We start from the raw sequence: 10,908 nt of genomic DNA, 5'->3' as shown, positions 1-10,908 counted from the left end.
AGGAAATAGATAAATCCCTGGAAAAATAACCTACAACGATTAAATCAAAAAGGGCTAGAAAACCTGACAGTCCAATAATAAGTAGCGAGACTGACTCAGTAATAAAAATTCTCCAAACAAAGAAGAGCCCAATACTGGATAGATTCAATGATGAATTCTAGCAAATATGAAAAGAATAAATATTAATTCTCCTCTTCAAAGTATTCTAAAAATTTGAAGAGGAAGCAATTCTCCAAGGCCTGCATTATTCTGATACTGAAACCAGACAAGGATACAACAAAAAAGAAAACTACAGGCAAATATTTCTGATGAACATAGATGCAAAAATCCTCAACAAACTGTCAGCAAACCAAATCCAACAATACACCAAAAAGATAATACAACATAATCAAGTAGAATTTATCCCAAGGATGCAAGGAAGATTTCACATATACAAATTAAAAAAATGTGATATACCACATCAACAGAATGAAGAATAAAAACCATATCATCATCTTAATAGACACAGAAAAAGCATTTGATAAAATTCAATACCTCTTTATGATAAAAATTCTCAACAAACTAGGCATGGTTGGACCATACCTCAAAATAATAAAGGTCATTTATGACAAATCCACAGCTAACATTATGCCAAGTAGATAAAAGTTGAAAGTATTTTCTCTAAGAACTGGAACAAGACAAGTATGCTCACTTTCTTCATTCCTATTCAAGATGGTACTTGAACTCCTAGCTGAACAATCAAGCAAAAAAAAAAAAAAAAGAAATAAAATGCATCCAGTTGGAAGAGAGGAAATCAAATTGTCTCCTTTTGAAGATGACATAATTTTATATCTAGAAAAAACAAAAGATTCCACCAAAAAAACTCTTAGAAGTGATAAAAAAATTCAATAAATTTGCAGGATGCAAAATCAACATACAAAAATCAGTAGCACTTTTATACATCAACAATGAAATAGCCAAAAGAGAAATCAAGAAGGCAATCCGATTTACAGTAGCTACAAATAACAATATAAGAACAAAATTTAATCAAGGAGGTGAGAGATCACTACAATTAAAACTCAAAAAAAAAACTGATGAAAGATATTGAAGAGGACACACAAAAAAGGACATTTCATGCTCATGGATTGGAAGAATTAATATCATTAAAATTACCATACTCCCAATAACAGTCTATGAATTCATTGCAGTCCTATAAAAACATTAATGTCATCGTTACAAAAATAGTAAAAACAGTCCTAAATTTGTATGGAACCAAAGAAGAGCCCAAATAGCCAAAGCAATACTAAGCAGAAAGAAAAAAGCTAGAGGCATCAAACTGCTTGACTTCAAAATATATTACAAGGTGATAGTAAACAAAACAGCATGCTATTGGTATAAAAATAAATGCATAGACAAATGAAACAGAATAAAGAACCCAGAAACAAATCTACGTATATACAGCCAGTCTTAAACAAAGCTGCCCAAAACAGTGTCCTTGAGGAAGGACACTCTTCAATAAATGGTGCTGGGAAAATTGGATAACTGTACACAGAATAATGAGACTGAACCCCTATCTCTCACCACATACGAAGGTCAACTCAAGCTGGATTAAAGACTTAAACATAAGACCTGAAACTATAAGACTACTAGAGGAAAATGTAGAGAAAACTCTTTAGGACATTGGTCTAGACAAAGATTTTATGGCTAAGACCTCAAAAGCACAGACAAAAAAAAAAAAAAAAAAAGACAATGGGTTTTAATTAAACTAAAATTCTTCTGTACAGCAAAAGAAAAAACCGAAAGAGTGAAGGAACAATCTCTTGAATAGGAGAAAACAATTGCAATTTACTCTTACAACAGGGGACTAATATCTAGAATAGACAAGTCTAACTTAAACAACTCAAGAGTAATAAAACAAATAATCTCATTTAAAAAGGGCCAATGACATGAATAGACATATCTTAAAAGAAGACATACAAATGGCCAACAAATATATACAAAATGCTCATTATCACTAATCATTAGTGAAATGCAAACCAAAACCACAGTGAGATATCATCTTATCCCAGTCAGAATGGCTGTGATTAAGAAGACAAATAATAACAGATACTAATGAGGATGTGGAGAAAAGCTCTTACATGCTGTTGGTGGAAATGTGAATTAGTACATCATTATGGAAAATGGTATGGAGATTTCTCAAGAAAAGTAAAAATAGAACCACCATATAATCCAGCAATCTCACTACTGGGCAGCTATCCGAAGGAAAAGAAATCAGCTATATCAAAGGGATGTCTGCACTGACATGTTTATTGCAGCACTATTCACAGTAGCCAAGATTTGGAAGCAACCTAAGTGCTCACCAACAGACTAATGGATGAAGAAAATGTGGTATATATACATAATGGAATACTATTAAGCCATTAAAAAAATTAAATCATCATTTTCAGCAACATGAATGAAACTACAGGTTATGTTAAGTAAAATAAGTCAGGCACAGAAAGACAAATATCATATCTTCTCACTCATATGTGAAGGCTAGAAAATTTGATCTTGTGGACATAGAGAATAGAATGATAGATACCAGAGACTGGGAAGAGTAGATGAGGAAGGGGGAATGAAGAGAGACTGGTTATGAGTACTAACATACAGTTAGACAGAAGAAGTTCTAATATTTAATAGCAGACTATGGTGACTATACTTAGCAACAATATTACATATATTTCAAAGTAACTAGAAGAGAGAACTTAAAATCATACCAATAAATAAAAATGATAAACACTCAAGGTGATGGCAACCCCAAATCATGACTTGATGATTACATATTCTATGCATGTAACGAACACATGTACTCCATAAATATGAAAATATTATATATCAATAAAAGAGAAAAAGCCCAAAAATAAATTCATTCCATATATTTTATTTAGTGGACTTTATCAGGAAATGAGACATCTTACATATGTGAATTTTCTACAAAATTGAAGCTTAAGTGCTAATCATTAAAATTTTGATCATATTGATGAAAATGTTTCTAAAATATATTATATCATCCTACCAATTTTAAATTAGAGTTTTGAACACATTCACCGTCTTGCCCTAGGTTATGTGAAATTTTCCTGCTCTCTGCTTATAATATAGTCTACAGAACTTTTGGTCAGTGGAGCAAGCTGCTACATGTACTACTGATGCACGTATTGATGACATCATGCCAATTGGACCTGGGGAGCTAGGAATGGCAAGTGCTCTGGATGCCCTGAGAAAATACGTAAGTGCCAGAATACAATAGATCCTCCATATTTAGTATAACAATTATTTTAGAGCATTTACATTGTATCAGGTATTATAAGTAATACCTGATAGAGCACAGGGTATTACTTACACACATAAACTATTTCCCAACTCCTGCAGACACAAAAACTCTTTCCCAACTCCTGCAAATACCCTTTTTACATTTATTTTCTTTTACAGTTCACTACTGAATAGTGGGGTTGTGCCTTTCATTTGGAAGACCCCCTCAGCTCAAATGATTGAGTGGGATCAGGTTGGAGTCCTGGTACCAGGAAGCATAACGGACTACTTAGACTAGCTCTTTCCTAACGTTTAAAGAAAGGAGGCAAAAGGATTTTTGAAGGGTATTTGTTCCTCAGCTCCATCTCGTTATGGAAAGCAAGTATATAGCAATTATAGGCAGTGAGCCATAGCTAACAATAAATACTGCATTTATCCAGAGCCTCCCAGCTGCATTCTATCTAAGCATTGCAGAGAAACAAGCATCTGACAAATCACAGTTGTAGCAGCCTATCAATCCCTTTAGTTGTTGCCGGGTCCCTCTCCATGGCTATCATTTATTCCTTGAGTCATGGCAAGCAGGCCCCCAGATAGCACTTCAGGCACATTGTTAGAGAAGCAGCAGAACATAGGGTACAAAAATTGAACCTTGGAGTCAAACACTCCTGAGTTTAAATTCCAGTATCTATGTAGTCATGGAGCATTTTCATATTTTGGCTAACAATTCCTTTACACTGATAATTGTTTTATTTCCTGGTCAGGAACCAAGCATCTTCTATGCAGAAATATTTAATGCTACCAAGTCTGGAGAAGTCATAAAAATGGGAGCCAGGATGAGGAATGCTATACACATCCAAAGAGACCCAACTTTGTCAGGTGTCCTGGAACATGCTGACCAAGCTCTGTCATTATCTTGTTTCTTTCAGGATGTCAAGGTAAACCCCAGTTCCAGTGCTTTCTAAGTGCTAAATATTTTTCTGTCTTCATTGTCAACCTTTGAAGTGGTCTTGATGCTTAACTTTTTTCAATTTTTTGGAATCTAGGGATTGATGATCATAAGTTAAATGTTGGGTAGTGAAAAACTACTATTGTCCTTTAGCTTTGGAAAAACATTTTACTGTCAGCTTGGAGCACATATGTTTTAATTATTTAAAGCCTAGTAGCCTAAATATGATGCCCAGTGAGAATGGTATTAATATAACACTAGAGAAAGGTATATGGTATAGAAGAAAAATTAGTACTTGGGATAGGAAAATGTGAAAACCAGGTGTCTTTGTCTACATAGACAAATAGCTCTACATAACTCTCTCATTACACAAAGTGCAATAGTGAAAATTATCATCAAGCAATGTAAATGATAGCTTTTCTGGGAGAAACCCATCATGAACAATTACTATATTAATAACAACAAAAACATCTTATGATTGCTGTAAAAGCAGCAGGTCAACAGACATTAAGAAATGTAAAAGTTGTCATTTTATAGCAGGTACAGTTATGCAAACAATTTTCCAAGTGGTGCCCCGAAGGAAAATTTATATTGGAAAATTAAACCTCACCTGCAGCTTGTGAAAAAATCCAGTAATATCTATCGCTAACCATTTTTATAGTGACAGCTTCTCTGCCAGTTGTGTTATGAGTTTTAGAAAAGGGAGAAGAAAAAGGATTGACATAGCCTCACAACTGCAGAGACACTGAGCTTCTGATCCTCCATATGTGCATACTTTAATCTATCACTTTTTAAATGGGTTTCATGTTCAACCATGGGGTTTAGCATTTGATCTCCTAGGTTACTGAGCAGTAGGCACTCTCTCTATGTTGTTGGATAAATCGTCTCAGGATCAGACTATACTGGTTCCTTCTCTAAAATACATTGTCAGTCACTGAATAAGAAATGCTTCTGAACCTCTGCTAAAGCCTCCACCTCAGGAGGGCCACTAGGTGTCTGGTTCTTCCTTAGGTTTCACTCTCAAGAAACACTGATAGAAAGTGTCTTCAAAATATAATCAATATACTTAATAATAGTATCAAACTTTTGCTCAATATTGTAATCTGGTTAGAGGCTCATTCTCTAGTTCTGAAGGTAAAAGAGCTGGTTCTTTTTTCTACCCAAGTGATCCCACACAGAGAGAAGACAGACTTACAGACTTGCCTCCCTGCCTTCTCAGAAAATAGGAAAATGTACTTTAAGGAAGAAAGGAAGTATGAAAATGTGGTTGGAAATGTATTTGCACTTACCAGGTATGCAATGACAGAGTTTTTGGATAGGGCAGTAATGCTAACACTTGACAGAATAGAACAATTATTTGGCCATATTTTGGAGGATCTGATGTTGCCTTTGTTAGCCCCATGAGCTCAGAGAATCCACCTTTCTTCTCTAGTGACAACTTTTAATCCAAAATTTCATGTCAGATTTTATAGGAGTACAACCACCTCCTAGAAGTCACCTGTGATCTCCTGTGGGATGGTTTCTATAAGGTCTATACTGACAAACTTACCCAGTGAAACTGAGTTCTACAGCTCTGGTTCAAAGCTCTGTCCTTACACATTATAGCAGGCACCTGATATTCAAACTCTCACTACCTTCTGCTTGTTTAGTTCCAAATGAAAAGACATTCACCCACCAGTGCTCCTTGTCTGGGTCCACTCCAGCAGCTTGGAACCCTTCTTTCTTTTGGGATGACACAGTACCTTTAGTGTAAAATAAGATATGGGTCACATATTCCTTGCTTTGAAACACCACAGACACACACACACCTTTTTGTCTGTTTATTTTTTTTTAAGAGTGATGCATGGATTAGACTTTTCTAGGCAAAATCCTGAAGATTTTTAAGATGTGGAGTGCATAGAGTTCTCAAATGCTTGGTCATTTGAAAACTTCATCTCTGATGTCCTGGCTACTTGGTCAGACTCTTATTTTTGAAATGTAGCTTAATCATCATAAGGACCTTTGATGGGTACTGCTGAGAGTTTTTTTGGCATATGCATAAGAAAAGATACATTTCTCTTATCACAATGAAACTGCATCGCTTCAAAAAGATGAACTAATCAGAAGCAGCTGGAATGAATTAGATACACTGACAACTCAGAAATGAGACATAAGTGATCCTGTGGGGGAAAAGCACTTTTAAATTGTTTAAATGTGCTTGTCTAACATGTCACTAAAAGCTGTAATCTTCCATTTTCCATTAACAATTCCATCAATTTTCCTCTAATGTTTTAAATTAACTGTCTTCTCTCAAACATGATGCTGTTCAACATTTGAAGAAAATGGTCCCTGTTTTTTTTTAATTCCAGATTTAGAAAACTGAAATATGCAGCACATTTTGATAAAAGTTTATTCATGCTAGAGGTTGGCATGTTTCCTATCATTTGAAATTTCAGAGCATTGCCCCCAAATAAATGTGCCTATTCTTTTATAAATTTTATGATACCTGTGATGGCAGAATTATAACTCTGCCAAACAGGAGAAAACTTTTTTATAAAAATTTTTTTTATAATTTTTTTTTTATAAAATTTCCAAGAGATGACCCTGTTTTCACTTAACTAATTTTAAGCTTGCATCCTTGTTCTCTTCTGACAATGACTTTTCTAGGAGAATGAAAAACAAAAAGATAATATGAAAATGTTTTAGCACCTTATATTGATGGGAGTAAGTGTACATCTATTAGAAGAGAGAAATCACCCCACTCCAATTAGTTGATATAGCACATTTGGCTAATGGGTAAAAGAAATGTCATGTTCACAGATCAGAGAAAAATTGAATTTCTATATCAATCTACCAAGCAACCACTAATTAAATGTTGAGTAGATTTCAGACATGTCCTATAAGCCCTACTGTGGCTGTGATGTTTTGGTTTTTACTTTAGAATGTTTATTGATTCATTTCAGTTTAACAGATATTTACTATCACTTTATGCAGGCATGAAGCTAGGCACTGGGATGCAAAGAGTAATTAAATATGGGACAAAGTGTGCTGAAGAAGACTACTGGTCCTGTGAGATTGGCTGTATGTGAGAATCCACATGAGAGGCTAAGAATATTGTACACAAAGATCCTTGATGTTCTTGAGCAAATCCCTAAAAATGCAGCATATAAAAAGTGTACAGAACAGATTACAAATGAGAAACTGGCTATGCTTAAAATAGAACCAGATGTTAAAACATTAGAAGACCAACTTCAAGGTGGCCGAATAGAAGAGGTGATTCATTAAGCTGAAAATGAACTAAGTGTGGTGAGAAAAACGATGCAGTGGAAACCATGGGAGGTATTAGTGGAAGAGCCTCCTGCCAATCAGTGCAAACAGCCAATATAATTATTAAATGACTTTGGTGGGTTGAGGGAAACAGATGTAATTAAATATTCTGTTACATTAAGAGTGTGTTCATATTAATGACATTTTATAATCAAGAAAACTGATACAGAAAATACTTAGGAGACTTGTTAAAATGAGTGATTATGATAATATCATCTTGTGAGTCAATTTTTGATTTGTAAATTTTTCACACAAATTATTTCCAAGAAGATATTTCTTTGAATAAAGAGGTTGTGGGAAGATTTGAAAATTAGAAAAATTCCTACCAATCTTCAATGCAGAGACTATAATCAAAAAGTCATTTCTTTAGTAGTATCTTCAATACATTATTTAATATTTTTATTATCCTAAAGAAGAAAAACCCTTAATTATTGTCTAAACAAATTTATAGATCACCATTTGAAGCAAACAGAATGATTATTATTTTCAAATGTGAAAAATAGCACAAGTGGCTGGTACAAAAATTTGAAATTATGGTTAACCTCCTTGGCTGTGATCTTATGTATATAAAGCCAAATTTAAATATATAATAATATAATAAAGCAAAAACATGAGCCATACTCACAAGGAGCTCAAAATTGTGAGGGGAAGGTAAAAATCATGTTCTATGATTTTTATGTTATGTTATAACATATTATGTTATTATTATTATGTTATTATAATGTTATAATGTGATGACATTGGATAGAAAAACTCTTTTCTTATTTTAAATCACGGGAGCACAGCAGAGTGATTGATTGTTCTTGACTTGGATGAGAGGAGGGATGGGGAAGACTTGAAGGAGGAGAGAACTTTTGAACTGGGTGTGGAATTACTAGAATAAGAATAATAGAAGAATAGGAGAAAGAATAAGTGTCTTTCTCTCAGGCTTACATCAAGGCAAAAGACATGGACATGTACAAAATGTTCAGGGAAACATTGGGCAAATAACTTGCCTTATATAACAATCTTAATTTTTTATGTGAAGAGTGATGAGAAACATGGGAAAGACACCTGGATTCAGCCTGGGAGTGATCTGACACACCATTCTTAGGATCATGGACCTTAAAACCCTCATTATGAGAAATGATTGAAAAATTTAAACGAAGTGTGATGACCAATATTAAATATTAGGAAGATTATTTTATCATGATTTCTTCACAGAGCTTCATTGTGTTTTGGCACCTAGATTTGCTGCCTCAAAATCCAGTACCACGCTGATACCCAACCTGAACTTTTGATGGTGACTTCACTTCTCATTTTGGTACCTAAAGGAGCTCTTATTTATTCCTGGTGTTTTGGAGTTTCATGATATACGCCTTAGAGTTTTTTATTATCTATTTTAGACTCAGTAATTTCATCATTGAATATGCCTTACATCACTTGTTTGATAATTTCCATAATTTTACCTGTTCCATCTTTCCAAAATTCCAGTTAGTCAGTACTTGAATACCTGTTCGTCTTTCTTTTAGTTCTATTTTCTAAGCAATTTCTTTGACATTATCTTCTAATCCTTTTTAAAAAAGTGTTTGTTTGTTATTTGGAGGAAAAGCTTTTTCTTGAGAATAATTTTGATTATGTTTTTCTGTATAAACCAGGTCCTGTTTCACAGAAGTAATATATTTTTTTATAAAGTTTACTCTGCTCTCAAATGTATCTGTTTTTTATTATATGCTGTATTAAGTTATTAGGTAAGCTGGTTAGTTAGTTGCCTTTGTGCTTTTCATATGAGAAGCTTTCTCAAAATGTGATATAATTCTTGTTTGTCTGGTCTTATATCCAGCTAAGGCATAGAAAGCTGATTGAAATGAGCAGAGCTTTGGAACATCTATAGAAGGCAACAAACCAGGCTGTTTTGGTTTTTTGTTTGTTTTGGTTTGGTTTTGAGACAGAGTCTTGCTCTGTCACCCAGGCTTGAGTGCAGTGGTGTGATTATAGCTCATTGCAGCCTCAAACTCCTAGGCTCAAGCAATCCTCCTACTTCAGCCTCCCACCCCGCCCCCCCAACAGGCCCTGGTGTGTGTTGTTTCCCTCCCTGCATCCATGTGTTCTCATTGTTCAACTCCCACTTATAAGTCAGAACATGCGGTGTTTGGTTTTCTGTTCCTGTGTTTGCAGAGAATGATGGCTTCCACCTTCATCCATGTCCCTGAAAAGGACATGATCTCATTCTTTTTTATGACTGCCTCTTTCTAAATGAAGTTTTATTTGAACACAGCCATGCTCATTCATTTATGTATTGTCTCAGGCTACTTTCATGCTACAACAGCAAAATTGCATAGCAGACCATGTTGTCCACAAAGCTGAAAGTATTTATTCTCTGGCCCTTTACAGAAAGTTTGCTAACCCTTGCTTGCTCTCATTTAAAGCCTATTATAATTTAATTAGAGAAGACTTTATAAAATACACTCAGACTTTTCATTCTTTACATTTCCAGTTGAAGTTTCCAAAAAGTACACACTGACATATGACAAAAGGAGAGAAAAGAGTCCCAGACAGAACCATCACAATCCAAGACAAACCATCACAATCCTAGACAAACTTCTCCCAAGATAAGTAGTGTCTATTTTTCAATCTACTGAAGTATATAATATACACCAAGTACTATGCTAGTCACCGGGAGTACAAAGATGAATACCTGACCTTACCCTCAATGAGCCTAGAGTCCAGCAAGAATGCAGTAAAACATGTAAACAGACATTTATATAATGTCATGTAGCATATACTCTAAAGGGGTTGTAAAGATCACTTAGAAAGCTCAGATGAAGAATTATAAACTTTGAGCAAAATATGTTAAACTAAACATATGCATTTATTCACTGCTACCTCCCAAAATGCCACTAAAATTAGAGTAAAAGAACTATATGTCTATACACAAATATACATATACTCCTAGATACACATATACACTAATACTTAGAAGTATGCATACACGGAGACATGTATATATAGGTAAGGCAAGCCACAGTTATGGACAAAATATTCGTAATGTGTATGTTTTACAAAGGACTTGTACCCAGAATATATACAACCCAATAATAATAAGACAGCAACTGAATAAAAATGGGCACAAGATTTGAATAGATACTTCACAAATGAAAGTATATGAAGGACAAATAAGTACAGAAAAGGTGCTCAATATAATTAGTTATCAGTAAAATGCCAATTAAAACCACAGTAAGATACTACTACATACTCACTAGAATGGCTTATAGTAAAAACACTGACTTTACCAAGTGTTAGGATCTGAAGCAACTGAAACTCTTCTATATTATTGATACTATGTGTGATGGTTAATTCTATGTGTCAATTTGAATGGGCCATAGGGTGCCAGATATTTTGTCAAATAT

General features: G+C 34.3%; 1 pseudogene; it reads left to right on the top strand.

The window, feature by feature from the left end:
• The first annotated feature begins 7,225 nt into the window (after positions 1 to 7,225).
• LOC100458899 (NADH dehydrogenase [ubiquinone] 1 alpha subcomplex subunit 5-like) lies at positions 7,226 to 7,579 on the top strand (annotated as a pseudogene).
• The last annotated feature ends 3,329 nt before the right edge of the window (positions 7,580 to 10,908 follow it).

The sequence above is a fragment of the Pongo abelii genome, chromosome 5 (assembly GCF_028885655.2).
Source record: "Pongo abelii isolate AG06213 chromosome 5, NHGRI_mPonAbe1-v2.0_pri, whole genome shotgun sequence".
Taxonomy (NCBI): Eukaryota; Metazoa; Chordata; class Mammalia; order Primates; family Hominidae; genus Pongo; species Pongo abelii.
Note: the sequence above shows the minus strand (reverse complement) of the source record. Positions and strands in the feature narration are given on the sequence as shown.